This window comes from Schistocerca piceifrons, chromosome 4, assembly GCF_021461385.2.
Source record: "Schistocerca piceifrons isolate TAMUIC-IGC-003096 chromosome 4, iqSchPice1.1, whole genome shotgun sequence".
In the NCBI taxonomy this organism is placed as follows: domain Eukaryota; kingdom Metazoa; phylum Arthropoda; class Insecta; order Orthoptera; family Acrididae; genus Schistocerca; species Schistocerca piceifrons.
In genome coordinates, this window is record NC_060141.1 from 128502622 (window position 1) to 128521373 (window position 18752).

The window sequence follows — 18752 nt, forward strand, 5'->3', positions numbered from 1 at the left end:
CCTTCCGACATGTCTGAAAGAACAGACACCATACATATAAAATTGCGGCGATCAGAAGCCAAGGATCATTTCTGTGTGGATGCACACATACGCTCGTACTCATGCGGAAATAGGCCTTGCTACGACCATTGAGACTAATTAGCAGGGAGCACTACTTTCGCAGTGTGTGGAATAAGTCGAGAATGTGGGTCTGCTGAATGGCGTGCTTGGTGTAAGTCCTCGCAGGCGCGATAATTCATGTGTCCTCGGTGGCTTCTGGACACCGGCACGGTAGCTCAGCGTGTTCGGTCAAAGAGCTGACTCCTCCGTAATAAAAAAAACTGAGTGTAATGATCACCAACGAACTTCAACGATGTCATGTCCGCTACGACCAAATACATAGAACAATAAAGAATAAAATGCAAAAAAGGAAAGTGTTAGAGCGCCTGCCTAGTAAGAAAGAAAGTCCAGTTCGGATCCCGGTGGGGTACACATTTTCAACTCTCCCCGTTGATTTCTATCAACGTCCCGTACACAACTGATGTTTGTAATTCATTGAAATAACACAATACTGTTGTTCACACCTACCGCACGACATAGCAAGTGTCTTAAATGCTATGCCTGTCTATCGCTTAACACAACCATTAATGTGCTTTAGAACACAGCAGTCTAAATGCTTGTCTGCATAGGTTTATACTCAGAACTCACTATTATACCAACATATATTTAAAAATTATAATTAATACTTGTGTAGAGCTTTGTTTTTCTGGATAAAATATTTCATTGCCATTACATTTCACTATGGAATCATGAGAAAGGTGGTTGACGACACTCTGGAAGGTACTAATTCACTGGGTCCACTTACTATCCCTGATGCGAAAATATACTCAGCATAATCTATTAATCTCTTTCATTAACCTCTCTGCTAGGTTAGAAGCAGGCCTATACCTGGATATACACACTCCTGGAAATGGAAAAAAGAACACATTGACACCGGTGTGTCAGACCCACCATACTTGCTCCGGACACTGCGAGAGGGCTGTACAAGCAATGATCACACGCACGGCACAGCGGACACACCAGGAACCGCGCTGTTGGCCGTCGAATGGCGCTAGCTGCGCAGCATTTGTGCACCGCCGCCGTCAGTGTCAGCCAGTTTGCCGTGGCATACGGAGCTCCATCGCAGTCTTTAACACTGGTAGCATGCCGCGACAGCGTGGACGTGAACCGCATGTGCAGTTGACTGACTTTGAGCGAGGGCGTATAGTGGGCATGCGGGAGGCCGGGTGGACGTACCGCCGAATTGCTCAACACGTGGGGCGTGAGGTCTCCACAGTACATCGATGTTGTCGCCAGTGGTCGGCGGAAGGTGCACGTGCCCGTCGACCTGGGACCGGACCGCAGCGACGCACGGATGCACGCCAAGACCGTAGGATCCTACGCAGTGCCGTAGGGGACCGCACCGCCACTTCCCAGCAAATTAGGGACACTGTTGCTCCTGGGGTATCGGCGAGGACCATTCGCAACCATCTCCATGAAGCTGGGCTACGGTCCCGCACACCGTTAGGCCGTCTTCCGCTCACGCCCCAACATCGTGCAGCCCGCCTCCAGTGGTGTCGCGACAGGCGTGAATGGTGGGACGAATGGAGACGTGTCGTCTTCAGCGATGAGAGTCGCTTCTGCCTTGGTGCCAATGATGGTCGTATGCGTGTTTGGCGCCGTGCAGGTGAGCGCCACAATCAGGACTGCATACGACCGAGGCACACAGGGCCAACACCCGGCATCATGGTGTGGGGAGCGATCTCCTACACTGGCCGTACACCACTGGTGATCGTCGAGGGGACACTGAATAGTGCACGGTATATCCAAACCGTCATCGAACCCATCGTTCTACCATTCCTAGACCGGCAAGGGAACTTGCTGTTCCAACAGGACAATGCACGTCCGCATGTATCCCGTGCCACCCAACGTGCTCTAGAAGGTGTAAGTCAACTACCCTGGCCAGCAAGATCTCCGGATCTGTCCCCCATTGAGCATGTTTGGGACTGGATGAAGCGTCGTCTCACGCGGTCTGCACGTCCAGCACGAACGCTGGTCCAACTGAGGCGCCAGGTGGAAATGGCATGGCAAGCCGTTCCACAGGACTACATCCAGCATCTCTACGATCGTCTCCATGGGAGAATAGCAGCCTGCATTGCTGCGAAAGGTGGATATACACTGTACTAGTGCCGACATTGTGCATGCTCTGTTGCCTGTGTCTATGTGCCTGTGGTTCTGTCAGTGTGATCATGTGATGTATCTGACCCCAGGAATGTGTCAATAAAGTTTCCCCTTCGTGGGACAATGAATTCACGGTGTTCTTATTTCAATTTCCAGGAGTGTATATATATATATATATATATATATATATATATATATATATATATATATATATATATATATGTGTGTGTGTGTGTGTGTGTTGGTTCTGCAGTATATTGCTTCAACACATTGGACCACGCCTTGCTAGCGAACCTAATCCCACTGTCACTGATTACGCCCTTTGGCAGGTATTGTTACGGAAATAATCTTTGGCGCCAGCTTTTCCGTCACCTTGCTGTCGGTTGCTTTCCTCAAAGTGTACAGCCGTACGTATCGAGAGAATAATTGAATTACTACTAATACATGTGTCACTGCACCGTTCAATTTCGGGATTGGGCTCAGCAGAATAACCAAGTCACTTCCTTGGGTTCCTTTCGCAGTAATGCATGCATGAGTCGTTTGAGCTGAACTATAACAGTCTGTTTTCTGAAATGTTTCGGAATTATTTAACAACTTCCTTATGTTTAGTCATGTTGCAAAACCAGCAATTTCGCTGCAACTGTTCCTTGTATTTCCTCAGACTAAAACGCCCGCAACTGAGATGGGCCCGCAACTGAGATGGGTATGCCTTATGACGCCATTTGCACTTTGTTCTAGAATGCACACCTACATCTACATCTACATTTATACTCCGCAAGCCACCCAACGGTGTGTGGCGGAGGGCACTTCACGTGCCACTGTCATTACCTCCCTTTCTTGATCCAGTCGCGTATGGTTCGCTGGAAGAACGACTGTCTGAAAGCCTCCGTGCGCGCTCTAATCTCTCTAATTTTACATTCGTGATCTCCTCGGGAGGTATAAGTAGGGGGAAGCAATATATTCGATACCTCATCCAAAAACGCACCCTCTCGAAACCTGGCGAGCAAGCTACACCGCGATGCAGAGCGCCTCTCTTGCAGAGTCTGCCACTTGAGTATATTAAACACCTCCGTAACGCTATCACGGTTACCAAATAACCCTGTGACGAAACGCGCCGCTCTTCTTTGGATCTTCTCTATCTCCTCCATCAGACCGATCTGGTACGGATCCCACACTGATGAGCAATACTCAAGTATAGCTCGAACGAGTGTTTTGTAAGCCACCTCCTTTGTTGATGGACTACATTTTCTAAGCACTCTCCCAATGAATCTCAACCTGGTACCCGCCTTACCAACAATTAGTTTTATATGATCATTCCACTTCAAATCGTTCCGCACGCATACTCCCAGATATTTTACAGAAGTAACTGCTACCAGTGTTTGTTCCGCTATCATATAATCATACAATAAAGGATCCTTCTTTCTATGTATTCGCAATACATTACATTTGTCTATGTTAAGGGTCAGTTGCCACTCCCTGCACCAAGTGCCTATCCGCTGCAGATCTTCCTGCATTTCGCTACAATTTTCTAATGCTGCAACTTCTCTGTATACTACAGCATCATCCTCGAAAAGCCGCATGGAACTTCCGACACTATCTACTAGGTCATTTATATATATTGTGAAAAGCAATGGTCCCATAACACTCCCTTGTGGCAAGCCAGAGGTTACTTTAACGTCTGTAGACGTCTCTCCATTGATAACAACATGTTGTGTTCTGTTTGCTAAAAACTCTTCAATCCAGCCACACAGCTGATCTGATATTCCGTAGGCTCTTACTTTGTTTATCAGGTGACAGTGCGGAACTGTATCGAACGCCTTCCGGAAGTCAAGAAAAATAGCATCTACCTGGGAGCCTGTATCTAATATTTTCTGGGTCTCATGAACAAATAAAGCGAGTTGGGTCTCACACGATCGCTGTTTCCGGAATCCATGTTGATTACTACATAGTAGATTCTGGGTTTCCAAAAACGACGTGATACTCGAGCAAAAAACATGTTCTAAAATTCTACAACAGATCGACTTCAGAGATATAGGTCTATAGCTTTGCGCATCTGCTCGACGACCCTTCTTGAAGACTGGGACTATCTGTGCTCTTTTCCAATCATTTGGAACCCTCCGTTCCTCTAGAGACTTGCGGTACACGGCTGTTAGAAGGGGGGCAAGTTCTTTCGCGTACTCTGTGTAGAATCGAATTGGTATCCCGTCAGGTCCAGTGGACTTTCCTCTATTGAGTGATTCCAGTTGATTTTCTATTCCTTGGACACTTATTTCGATGTCAGCCATTTTTTTCGTTTGTGCGAGGATTTAGAGAAGGAACTGCAGTGCGGTCTTCCTCTTTGAAACAGCTTTGGAAAAAGGTGTTTAGTATTTCAGCTTTACGCGTGTCATCCTCTGTTTCAATGCCATCATCATCCCGTAGTGTCTGGATATGCTGTTTCGAGCCACTTACTGATTTAACGTAAGATCAGAGCTTCCTAGGATTTTCTGTCAAGTCGGTACATAGAATTTTACTTTCGAATTCACTGAACGCTTCACGCATAGTCCTCCATACGCTAACTTTGACATCGTTTAGCTTCTGTTTGTCTGAGAGGTTTCGGCTGCGTTTAAACTTGGAGTGGAGCTCTCTTTGCTTTCGCAGTAGTTTCCTAACTTTGTTGTTGTACCACGGTGGGTTTTTCCCGTCCCTCACAGTTTTACTCGGCACGTACCTGTCTAAAACGCATTTTACGATTGCCTTGAACTTTTTCCATAAACACTCAACATTGTCAGTGTCGGAACAGAAATTTTCGTTTTGATCTGTTAGGTAGTCTGAAATCTGCCTTCTATTACTCTTGCTAAACAGATAAACCTTCCTCCCTTTTTTTATATTCCTATTAACTTCCATATTCAGGGATGCTGCAACGGCCTTATGATCACTGATTCCCTGTTCTGTACATACAGATTCGAAAAGTTCGGGTCTGTTTGTTATCAGTAGGTCCAATATGTTATCTCCACGAGTCGGTTCTCTGTTTAATTGCTCGAGGTAATTTTCGGATAGTGCACTCAGTATAATGTCACTCGATGCTCTGTCCCTACCACCCGTCCTAAACATCTGAGTGTCCCAGTCTATATCTGGTAAATTGAAATCTCCACCTAAGACTATAACATGCTGAGAAAATTTATGTGAAATGTATTCCAAATTTTCTCTCAGTTGTTCTGCCACTAATGCTGCTGAGTCGGGAGGTCGGCAAAAGGAGCCAATTATTAACCTAGTTCGGTTGTTGAGTGTAACCTCCACCCATAATAATTCACAGGAACTATCCACTTCTACTTCACTACAGGATAAACTACTACTAACAGCGACGAACACTCCACCACCGGTTGCATGCAATCTATCCTTTCTAAACACCGTCTGTACCTTTGTAAAAATTTCGGCAGAATTTATCTCTGGCTTAAGCCAGCTTTCTGTACCTATAACGATTTCAGCTTCGGTGCTTTCTATCAGCGCTTGAAGTTCTGGTACTTTACCAACGCAGCTTCGACAGTTGTCAATTACAATACCGATTGCTGCTTGGTCCCCGCATGTCCTGACTTTGCCCCGCACCTGTTGAGGCTGTTGCCCTTTCTGTACTTGCCCAAGGCCATCTAACCTAAAAAACCGCCCAGCCCACGCCACACAACCCCTGCTACCCGTGTAGCCGCTTGTTGCGTGTAGTGGACTCCTGACCTATCCAGCGGAACCCGAGACCCCACCACCCTATGGCGCAAGTCGAGGAATCTGCAGCCCACACGGTCGCAGAACCGTCTCAGCCTCTGATTCAGACCCTCCACACCGTCCATTCCTTTTCACTTACGTTGTTTCTGTGGTATAATATGCTGTTGTGTAATGTTTCTTGATCTTGTCTTCCCCAGTGCTAACCTTTCTTCCTCGTTTCGCTCTATTTGATGTTCTTTATTACTATGCGTACTGTCTTTCCATGCTTACCCCTTTTTTTTTATCAGAGACGCAGAATGTTTTTCTAATCCTACAGGCAATCGAGATGGCGTTTCTGGAACTGTCTGCGGAGTTCCTGGTAATTACTGAAAATGGAAATCAATTTTTTGCAGAGCAAGCATCCACCTCATTCATCTGTTAAGCAGCAGTCTGCTCGTTAACATGAACGTCAAAGCCTTGTGTCCTGTTACTACAATAGATTTTCGTCTGGCCAAATAATATCTAAATTTGGCGAAACCATACACTACTTCTAATGCTTCCTTCTCCATAATAGAATACTTCTTGTGCATTCAAAGTCCGACTACCGAAAGCAGAGGTTCTGGCTAGTTCTTTTCCCTGTTCCTCGTCCTTTTGATATAAATGCACACCAGTCTATAACCCAAGGCGTAACATCCTAAGTAAAACGTCTTTGACGTAACTGGATGAGCTAGTATGGGAGCATTATGAAGTTTTTGGTTTTGTTTTTTCCAAGACTGTGGTACGCTGTTTTGTCAACAACTATGAATTGCGCCGGCCAGGGTGGCCGAGCGGTTCTAGGCGCTTCAGTCTGGAACCAAGCGACCGCTATGGTTGCAGGTTCGAATCCTGCTTCGGGCATGGATGTATGTGATGTCCTTAGGTTAATTAGGTTTAAGTAGTTCTAAGTTCTGGGGGACTGATGTCCTCAGATATTAAGTCCCATAGAGCTCAGAGCCATTTGAACCATGCATTGCTTTTCTTCAGCAGTCTGTGCAGTGCTTCACTATTTAATGTTTCCTTATCGACGAATCGACGATAGAATCTGAACCGTGAAATTACTACTGGTTCACCAAAGGTTATTAATCTCAATCAATACACAAAATGTAAAGTGGAAGTAGGTGCCAAGGAATAACTGGTGAAAATAGACACAATTTTCAGTAACACTCTTTATTTAAATTTGGTGCAAGACTTTACGATATTTTTTTTTTAAAAAAAGACCAACAATCATTTAACAAATAAGTCACAATTTACGATAGGAAAGGACTTTTAAATTGTTAAATCATCATCATCATCATCATTTAAGACTGATTATGCCATTCAGCGATCAGTCTGGAGCATAGCCCCCTTATGAAATTCCTCCATGATCCCCTGTTCAGTACTAACATTGGTGCATCTTCTGATGTTAAACCTATTACTTCAAAATCATTCTTAACCGAATCCAGGTACCTTCTCCTTGGCCTGCCCCGACTCCTCCTACCCTCTACTGCTGAACCCATGAGTCTCTTGGGCAACCTTGCTTCTCCCATGCGTGTAACAAGACCCCACCATCTGAGCCTGTTCGCCCTGACTGCTACATCTATAGAGTTCATTCCCAGTTTTTCTTTGATTTCCAATTTGTGGACACCCTCCTGCCATTGTTCCCATCTACTAGTACCTGCAATCATCCTAACTACTTTCATATCCGTAACCTCAACCTTGTTGATAAGGTAACCTCAATCCACCCAGCTTTCGCTCCCATACAACAAAGTTGGTCGAAAGATTGAACGGTGCACAGATAACTTAGTCTTGGTACTGACTTCCTTCTTGCAGAAGAGAGTAGATCGTAGCTGAGCGCTCACTGCATTAGCTTTGCTACACCTCGCTTCCAGTTCTTTCACTATGTTGCCATCCTGTGAGAATATGCATCCTAAGTACTTGAAACCGTCCACCTCTTCTAACTTTGTTCCTCCTATTTCGCACTAAATCCGTTTATACTTCTTTCCCACTGACATTACTTTCGTTTTGGAAACGCTAATCTTCATACCATAGTCCTTACATTTCTGATCTAGCTCTGAAATATTACTTTGCAAACTTTCAATCGAATCTGCCATCACAACTAAGTCATCCGCATATGCAAGACTGCTTATTTTGTGTTCACATATCTTAATCTCATCCAGCCAGTCTATTGTTTTCAACATATGATCCATAAATAATACGAACAACAGTGCAGACAGGTTGCAGCCTTGTCTTACCCCTGAAACTACTCTGAACCATGAACTCAATTTACCGTCAACTCTAACTGCTGCCTAGCTATCCATGTAAAGACCTTTAATTGCTTGCAAAAGTTTGCCTCCTATTCCACAATATCGTAGAACAGAAAATAACTTCCTCCTAGGAACCCGGTCATATGCCTTTTCTAGATCTATAAAGCATAGATACAATTCCCTGTTCCACTCGTAACACTTCTCCATTATTTGCCGTAAGCTAAAGATCTGGTCCTGACAACCTCTAAGAGGCCTAAACCCACACTGATTTTCATCCAGTTGGTCTTCAACTAATATTCGCACTTTCCTTTCAACATTACCTGAGAAGATTTTACCCACAAGGCTGATTAAAGAGATACCTCTGTAGTTGTTACAAACTTTTCTGTTTCCATATTTAAAGATTGGTGTGATTACTGCTTTTGTCAGGTCTGATGGAACCTGTCCCGACTCCCAGGCCATTTCAATTATCCTGTGTAGACATTTAAGACCTGACATTCCACTTTATTATTAAATTATTATAAAAAATTTCAGGCCAGTAAAAGGCAAGTACAGGCAAGCAGTTAAACGTATACAACGCGACGCTGTATAATATTTCAAGCTCAGCTAAATTACAGGTGAATTTCACTCCATTAATTAAATGGCGCAGAATCTAACTTGTCTGCAACATATAAAGACAATTCCATTTACAAAAGTTCTCAAAATAGAAAAACCAAAGTGCATGAGTTATGCACACGGGGGGGGGGGGGGGGGGGGGGCACTCACAGTTAGTACATTAACATTTCAAAAATATATAAAAAAACAAATTTTACAAATTTCTGCCAGTTAACTTACGACAAACACACACGCTCGCCAGGTAAGACTTGCGAACTTTTACAACATTCGCCTTTCAAGGCAACAATTTCTGCCCGTAATGAAATGGCAAACTTTTGCATGGCTAGAAAACACACTAATAATCAACTACCTGAATAAAACACATAAGCGCGTTGAGTAAAAGCCTTAAAAGGTATTGAATTGGAAAAACACACAACAGTTTTTGCTGACCACAAATAATATAAAAAATCCACTACGGCGTAATTTAACAACCTTGCTTATTATAGCCAAATATACATAAACACAATGTTACGTAAGTTACAGCTTCCAGATGAGCAGGAATTCGTTATGCAACTGACTAGTTCTTACCACGAGGCAAAAGGAATTTTTCTTGTTTCTTAGAGTACCTTTTACACTTGAGTCTCATAATACTAGTTATGGCAGGCGAGAGAATGGATCAGGTCTTAGTGCCTTGCATTTTAAACAGTACAGTCATTGGTGCCTTAGGCTTTCACAGACATGGCAGAGGTTAATAGCCGAATAAACCCATAGGTAAGCTGGGAGAGGAAAGAAGCAATCCGAACCACATATTTACTCTGATCCCCCCCCCCCCCCGCCTTTCGTCCTCAAAAGGGGACAAACGGACCACCCTTTCTAATATTACCACCTTCCTGCGGGTGGGCAGACGAGAATGAATGGCGGGAAACCCCCCCAAAAATTTGGCAGGTGTAATTAACAAGAATAAGTAAATTGAATTCAATTAAACTTCATAAAATCTGTTAACAATCAATACTCAACTTCTGGTGCGTTACGACTCCCAGGACAGAACCAACGCAGCACCTCCAAGTGGTCTGCCGAGCCGCCCGCTGGACGCAGGAAGACGCGCCGATTTTCAGAACCTCCTCGCCGGTCGACAGCATACGGCCGAACTGCAGATTAGGCCCCTTGCGAACCTACAATCAGGAAGATTCCTTTCGCGACGAGCAGTTAACTCCCTATACAACGGAGCCGCTGCTCGCGACGCTTACGCTGATGCCGCGGTTTGCGTGCTGTCCCTCTAGCACCGGCATAGAAGTCGCTTCTTGATGCCCCGACCGCCAACTCTCCACGAGAGCCCATACAGCCACTTCTTCAACCCACGCGAACAGCCCACTTTTCCCCTTTCCCACTAGAGGGAGACACCGAAGCCTTCAATTGCGACAAAGGCGCCACCGCCAGGAAACGGACGGCGACTGCTTCACACTATGCGCTGCGGCGCGCTTTTCTAAGCTAACTTTACTACGGCTCAGAATCCACAGAGACTTAAGCGAATTTTCAGTTGCTTTCTGTTTCTTGGTATCGGAAAATCTGTTGTTGCTGTCAGCTTCTCTGGATCAGGTTTAATTCCTTCTGGTCCAACAATGTATCCCATGGAGGGTATTTCCGATCTTCCGAATTCTGACTTCTGATAATTACGCCTGTACGTTATCTTACATAATATCTCCTCTAGAGTACCGAAGTGTTCCTCCCACTGTCTACTAACATGTCGTCTACATAGATCATAATTTTCTTCAACATATCTTCTCCTAGCACTCAGGCTAACGTACTATACTGATAACATCGTTCCTCGAACAAACACCAGGTCTAGCAGTATTTGTTGATCTCCGGTCGTTAAGTCAAGACTTCTAAATGTCTTTACTCATTTCGGTTTCTGCAACTTTTTGTCAATATTCACAGTATTGCTAAGAGGTAATTTGTAGTGAAACTAATATGCTGGCAGGCGTGTACGTCTATATGTGCAATAAAACTGTTTATTCAGACAGAAGACTGAATGACCGCGCCGTGATTAATGTATTGATTTCTGAGTGCAGGTGAGCATCGACTTTAGCTGTAAACAGAGTTTCCAAAGGGCTCATAAGTTTTTTGTAGAAAGAGACGACTGCAGAAAATTTAACTACATGAAGTAAATCTCCTCCCCCCCATGAACCATGGACCTTGCCGTTGGTGGGGAGGCTTGCGTGCCTCAGCGATACAGATAGCCGCACCGTAGAAAGAGACGACTGCAGAAAATTTAACTACATAAAGTAAATCTCCTCCCCCCCATGAACCATGGACCTTGCCGTTGGTGGGGAGGCTTGCGTGCCTCAGCGATACAGATAGCCGCACCGTAGGTACAACCACAACGGAGGGGTATCTGTTGAGAGGCCAGACAAACGTGTGGTTCCTGAAGAGGGGCAGCAGCCTTTTCAGTAGTTGTAAGGGCAACAGTCTGGATGATTGACTGATCTGGCCTTGTAACAATAACCAAAACGGCTTTGCTGTGCTGGTACTGCGAACGGCTGAAAGCAAGGGGAAACTACGGCCGTAATTTTTCCTGAGGGCATGCAGCTTTACTGTATGATTAAATGATGATGGCGTCCTCTTGGGTAAAATATTCCGGAGGTAAAATAGTCCCCCATTCGGATCTCCGGGCGGGGACTACTCAAGAGGATGTCGTTATCAGGAGAAAGAAAACTGGCGTTCTACGGATCGGAGCTTGGAATGTCAGATCCCTTAATCGGGCAGGTAGGTTAGAAAATTTAAAAAGGGAAATGGATAGGTTAAAGTTAGATATAGTGGGAATTAGTGAAGTTCGGTGGCAGGAGGAACAAGACTTCTGGTCAGGTGACTACAGGGTTATAAACACAAAGTCCAATAGGGGTAATGCAGGAGTAGGTTTAATAATGAATAGGAAAATAGGAATGCGGGTAAGCTACTACAAACAGCATAGTGAACGCATTATTGTGGCCAAGATAGATACGAAGCCCACACCTACTACAGTAGTACAAGTTTATATGCCAACTATCTCTGCAGATGACGAAGAAATTGAAGAAATGTATGATGAAATAGAAGAAATTATTCAGATAGTGAAGGGAGACGAAAATTTAATAGTCATGGGTGACTGGAATTCGAGTGTAGGAAAAGGGAGAGAAGGAAACGTAGTAGGTGAATATGGATTGGGGCTAAGAAATGAGAGAAGGAAGCCGCCTGATAGAATTTTGCACAGGGCACAACTTAATCATAGCTAACACTTGGTTTAAGAATCATGATAGAAGATTGTAAACATGGAAGAACCCTGGAGATACTAAAAGGTATCAGATAGATTATATAATGGTAAGACAGAGATTTAGGAACCAGGTTTTAAATTGTAAGACGTTTCCAGGGGCAGATGTGGACTCTGACCACAATCTATTGGTTATGACCTGTAGATTAAAACTGAAGAAACTGCAAAAAGGTGGGAATTTAAGGAGATGGGACCTGGATAAACTGAAAGAACCAGAGGTTGTACAGAGTTTCAGGGAGAGCATAAGGAAACAATTGATAGGAATGGGGGAAAGAAATACAGTAGGAATGGGGGAAAGAAATACAGTAGAAGAAGAATGGGTAGCTCTGAGGGATGAAGTAGTGAAGGCAGCAGACGATCAAGTAGGTAAAAAGAAGAGGGTTAGTAGAAATCCTTGGGTAACAGAAGAAATATTGAATTTAATTGATGAAAGGAGAAAATATAAAAATGCAGTAAATGAAGCAGGCAAAAAGGAATACAAACGTCTCAAAAATGAGATCGACAGGAAGTGCAAAATGGCTAAGCAGGGATGGCTAGAGGACAAATGTAAGGATGTAGAGGCTTATCTCACTAGGGGTAAGATAGATACTGCCTACAGGAAAATTAAAGAGACCTTTGGAGATAAGAGAACCACATGTATGAACATCAAGAGCTCAGATGGAAACCCAGTTCTAAGCAAAGAAGGGAAAGCAGAAAGGTGGAAGGAGTATATAGAGGGTCTATACAAGGGCGATGCACTTGAGGACAATGTTATGGAAATGGAAGAGGATGTAGATGAAGATGAAATGGGAGATACGATACTGCGCGAAGAGTTTGACAGAGCACTGAAGGACCTGAGTCGAAACAAGGCCCCCGGAGTAGACAACATTCCATTGGAACTACTGACGGCCTTGGGAGAGCCAGTCCTGACAAAACTCTACCATCTGGTGAGCAAGATGTATGAAACAGGCGAAATACCCTCAGACTTCAAGAAGAATAAAATAATTCCAACCCCAAAGAAAGCAGGTGTTGACAGATGTGAAAATTACCAGACAATCAGTTTAATAAGCCACAGCTGCAAAGTACTAACACGAATTCTTTACAGACGAATGGAAAAACTAGTAGAAGCCGACCTCGGGGAAGATCAGTTTGGATTCCGTAGAAATACTGGAACACGTGAGGCAATACTGACCTTACGACTTATCTTAGAAGAAAGATTAAGGAAAGGCAAACCTACGTTTCTAGCATTTGTAGACTTAGAGAAAGCTTTTGACAATGTTGACTGGAATACTCTCTTTCAAATTCTAAAGGTGGCAGGGGTAAAATACAGGGAGCGAAAGGCTATTTACAACTTGTACAGAAACCAGATGGCAGTTATAAGAGTTGAGGGACATGAAAGGGAAGCAGTGGTTGGGAAGGGAGTAAGACAGGGATGTAGCCTCTCCCCGATGTTATTCAATCTCTATATTGAGCAAGCAGTAAAGGAAACAAAAGAAAAATTTGGAGTAGTATTAAAATCCATGGAGAAGAAATAAAAACTTTGAGGTTCGCCGATGACATTGTAATTCTGGCAGAGACAGCAAAGGACTTGGAAGAGCAGTTGAACGGAATGGATGGTGTCTTGAAAGGAGGAAATAAGATGAACATCAACAAAAGCAAAACGAGGATAATGGAATGTAGTCGAGTTTAGTCGGGTGATGCTGAGGGTATTAGATTAGGAAATGAGACACTTAAAGTAGTAAAGGAGTTTTGCTATTTGGGGAGCAAAATAACTGATGATGGACGAAGTAGAGAGGATATAAAATGTAGACTGGCAATGGCAAGGAAAGCGTTTCTGAAGAAGAGGAATTTGTTAACATCGAGTATAGATTTAAGTGTCAGGAAGTTATTTCTGAAAGTATTTGTATGGAGTGTAGCCATGTATGGAAGTGAAACATGGACGGTAAATAGTTTGGACAAGAAGAGAATAGAAGCTTTTGAAATGTGGTGGTACAGAAGAATGCTGAAGATTAGATGGGTAGATCACATAACTAATGAGGAAGTATTGAATAGGATTGGGGAGAAGAGAAGTTTGTGGCGCAACTTGACCAGAAGAAGGGATCGGTTGGTAGGACATATTCTGAGGCATCAAGGGATCACCAATTTAGTATTGGAGGGCAGCGTGGACGGTAAAAATCGTAGAGGGAGACCAAGAGATGAATACACTAAGCAGATTCAGAAGGATGTAGGTTGCAGTAGATACTGGGAGATGAAGAAGCTTGCACAGGATAGAGTAGCATGGAGAGCTGCATCAAACCATTCTCAGGACTGAAGACCACAACAACAACAACAACAAAGTAAATCTAATTCTAATTTTTTATTTATTTATGGAAATGCCTAAAGCTAAAGAATATTGAATAGATTTCAGACAAGCAGACTGAATCAAGACAAAACTCAGCCCTTTCTTGGTAAGGTGTTTGGCTTCTCACAACAACTTGTGTCTAACTGGTCCCTGCTTCAGAAAAAAGTGGGCAATAGAAATGCATGAAGTGGTCGGTCCCAGAACGCGATCCAAAAAGAAGATTGGATCATCCAGAGGCAATCAATGACTGATCGCAACAAATCAGCCCAAGTAATACATAATGATCTATAGTTAAGACACGGGGTGATGGATCGTATTCTCATAGTTATACGTGGCTTAGCACCTACAGATCTGAATGGTAGGCGACGGTCTTGAAACCCTATGAGTGGGGAAAGTAGTACGCGTCGTGAATCAATGGTCAAAATGTCTATCAAGTGATGAAAGTAAGTTTAATCTCTTCTCCTCAGACAGGGTACAGTACGTTTGAGGACCGAGAAACAAGAGGAATGACAGAAAGTACCAAGTACCCACCATGAAGTACGAAGCAGGAAGTACCATTATGTGGGGCTATTTCTCCGAATTGGTGTAGATCCTCTGGTAGAAAGTCATGGGGTAATGGACAGTCTGATGTATGGTGAAATATTGATAGACCGTATGATAACCTCACCGAATACGAAATACGCCTCGTGATTGACGATTCCAGCATGACAACGATCCATAACACTCTTCTGACCGTGCGAAGTCAGTTCTGAAGCAGTAAAAAGTATATCCAAAGTCCAGAATTAAACCCCATAGGAAAGCTTTGGGGGAACTGGATAGACGTGTCCGCCAACAAACCTGCACCGACAAAGAGGCTTTCTACAAATAATTGTGTGAGCATTAGAAGAAGATTCCTCAGGCGCAATTGGCCAAACTCTTGGACTCTATGCCGTCCAGGTGTGCCGCAGCAATACACGCAAAGGGCTATGCTACCAAGTATTAAGTCAAGAACATGATGGGTCAAGGCTTTATTAGTGTTCTTCTTCTGTTTGGTCTTAACAAAATACTTTTGATGGTATGTAATTAGTTCATTTATGTATTATTATTGATTCGAAGATTAGAACTGCATCGTATGTGGAAGAAAATAAAGTACACATTATAAAGATTTGCTAACAAAATCCTTTCATTTAAATTTTCTCCTAAGGAATTTGTTTTCCGAATTTATTATCTCTACAAAATACTTTTAAGCGATATTGCACCTTTCTGGCCTGTCGTGAATCCGACATAAGCCTCGGAGTCTTATTCTTCTTATATCAGCCACAATAACTAATGGGCTATTGTATTGACTTCAAGCTCTCTCTACTACTTCATTCTTAGCATCTTCTGCGATTCCCTCTCCACTGTCTATAGTACTTCTTTTCTTGCATGTGGTATTGGATAAGGTGGCTTAAGACATGGCTTATAAGGCTTTATCTTTATACGGTATGGTAGCCCTTTTATTGTTCCTGGTCTGTTCCCAAAAACATTTCTGCATCTTTCTGTTAATGTGGATAGCACTTCAGCTGCTCTTCTATCTGTGTTCCTAATCCCATGTACCTTGCTGCTGATTTATTCCCATGTGAGCTCATTTGCTTCTTCCATATTGACATGAATTATACTCCTCCGGCTATGTACCTTGCTGCTGATTTCTTCCCATGTGAGCTCATTTGCTTCTTCCATATTGACATGAATTATACTCCTCCGGCTATGGTTTACTAAATTTTCCCCTTCCGTGACATCTCCACAGGTTGCTACTCTATACTGCTACTCGAGATGTGTGGGAAAAACAACGTACTCTATCTACTGACGTTTTGTCATCGAAACTTATCTTCTCATTTTCTCCATAATCCATTTCCAACTTGTGCTCTGTCAACCAGTCTGACCCTATATCGACTTTCTCTTGTAAATTAGGAACGACTATCCATCCTATATACATCTCCCTCAATCTCAACCTTAAGCATTACTTGACAGTTTATCGTTTTCCCATGTTCACTAACAGCTACTTTTATTTAGAATTCACTAACCGGTAAGGCTCCGTATGTCGTTTCCTGATTTCCGTAGCTCATCATATACGAGCTACAGCACACAACTGGCTTCCCGAATCGATTAAGAACCTTGTTTCACTCCCATATATTATAACTTCAGGTATCGGAATATTTACAACCTCCTCTTTTACTATAGTAGCTTCTTGTAGAAGATCTTCTTGCTCCTCACTTAATTGTTCAGTCATTTTTGCATAAATACTTATTACTTTGGAGGCACCGCTATGTATGTTTCAGTTTGGACCCCCCGTGATACGTCTGCACGTTTCCAGTTCCTCCGTTCTCGATAGGTTGCGCTCCATCCTTTTGTCTCCATCCATTGCAGCCATCTTTGAGCGAAACCTATCCTTCTTCCCTTTTTCCGTTTGTCCTTTGCTCATTGTGAGATTTGAGAGTGTAATCGCAGCGTTCTCGGTCTCTACCGTTTCTCTGTTCCTTCCGCCACTCCTGTTCGTAGTGCGTCCTGCGCTGCGATGTTGTGCTGCCTATTGAAATGGTCTCTGTTCACATCTAGCGGCCTGTCTGACCGCTCTATTTGTCCAAATGTAATCCCGGCCTTACTTGCAGAGCCAATAACGATTCCTATTAAATCCTTTTAAAGCCTTTGTACCCCCCCTTCACACCACATTTTTCTCATCATTCGCTGCGTCAAGGTACTGATTCCTCCCTAATTCCGTTACTAAGAACTCACTGTAAAGTTCCATCCAGTCTCCTGTTATATAGACGACTGCATAAAGAGATTAGTATGTCATCCTGTTTGCTCTTGGACCAGTAATTATTTGGGAACATTTTCTCAAACACGTTAAATGTTCTTTGTCTAACCGCGTACCCTAGTTATAAGCTTCATTCTCCGTTTGATTTACGACGAAATTTTAGTTCTTTCATCCCATGATTTTGGCAACAATCCCTAAAAAGTCCTTATAAACGCAACGGGGTGCAACTTGCCTGAGGGGTGGAATTTGCTGAACTTACAACTGTTTATCAACTCCATTTCAAGGCCACTTTTCGCCACTACTGCAGTTTGTTCACGTAATGATTTTATTTTGCTATTTAGTCCCTCAATACAACCTGCTCGATCTGTTGCTTGATATTTTGTTGTACTTCCTGTACTTTTGCTACCTCCTCCCCCATGATGTTCACCTTCTTCACCTCCTTGTGCGTTCATATTTGCCAGAATCGCTTTCGCATTTATCTCGAGCCTTACGCTGTCCTGCATCTGTTTTTGTTGTTCTATTATTTGTTTAGCCAACGGCCTTGCCGCAGTGGTAACACCGGTTCCCGTCAGATCACCGAAGTTAAGCGCTGTCGAGCTGGGCTAGCACTTGGTTAGGTGACCATCCGGTCTGCAGAGCGCTGTTGGCAAGCGGGATGCACTCAGCCCTTGTGAGGCAAACTGAGGCGCTGCTTGTTTGAGAAGTAGCGGCTCCGGTCTCGTAAAATGACATACGGCAGGGAGAACGGAGTGCTGACCACATGCCCACTCCACATCCACATCCAGCGACGACCGTGGGCTAACAATGACACGGCGACCGGTCGGTACCGTTGGGCCTTCATGGCCTTTTCCGACGGGTATTATTATTATTTAACTACTGTTTCCTGTCTCCATAAGAGCGATTTTATTTCCTTGTTTACTTTCTCTTATTTTTCATTCCGTTTCTTTACTTGATTATCCTTCTTCCTCTACCGTGCTTTAAACTGTGCCTCAAAACTTGCGCCGTTTTCCCTGATCTTGTTTAAGTAGTTTAATTTCTGATTTAAGTCAGCTTAATATTGATGGTTTCACTTCTTTTGCTCATCTATCTGCTTTTTCACCCCACTTGTTGAATGCCTTCTTCAATACTTCGAAATCGAAACCAGTTACTCCCCTTTTTCTTTGGTGTTTCTTCGAAAATGTCATACCCACTATCTTTGCTTGACCCACGGCTCTTTCTGTTTCGACTCTGGTCATAGTTTTTGTGCCGGCCGCGATGGTCGTGCGCTTCTAGGCGCTGCAGTCCGGAACCGCGGGACTGCTACGGTCGCAGGTTCGAATCCTGCCTCGGGCATGGATGTGTGTGTTGTCCTTAGGTTGGTTAGGTTTAAGTAGTTCTAAGTTCTAGGGGACTGATGACCTAAGATGTTAAGTCCCATAGTGCTCAGAGTCATTTGAACTATTTGAACCATAGTTTTTGTGCCAACTGATTGGGGTATGTCCAGATTTCCCTTGCTTTCCCGCACCACGCACTCTTCAAAGAATAATTTTGGTGAGTTAGCTACCGGATTTTCCTTCCCATCGGATTTATTTTCTCGTTTTTCACTCCTTGACAATCAATTTTTTGTGTCCT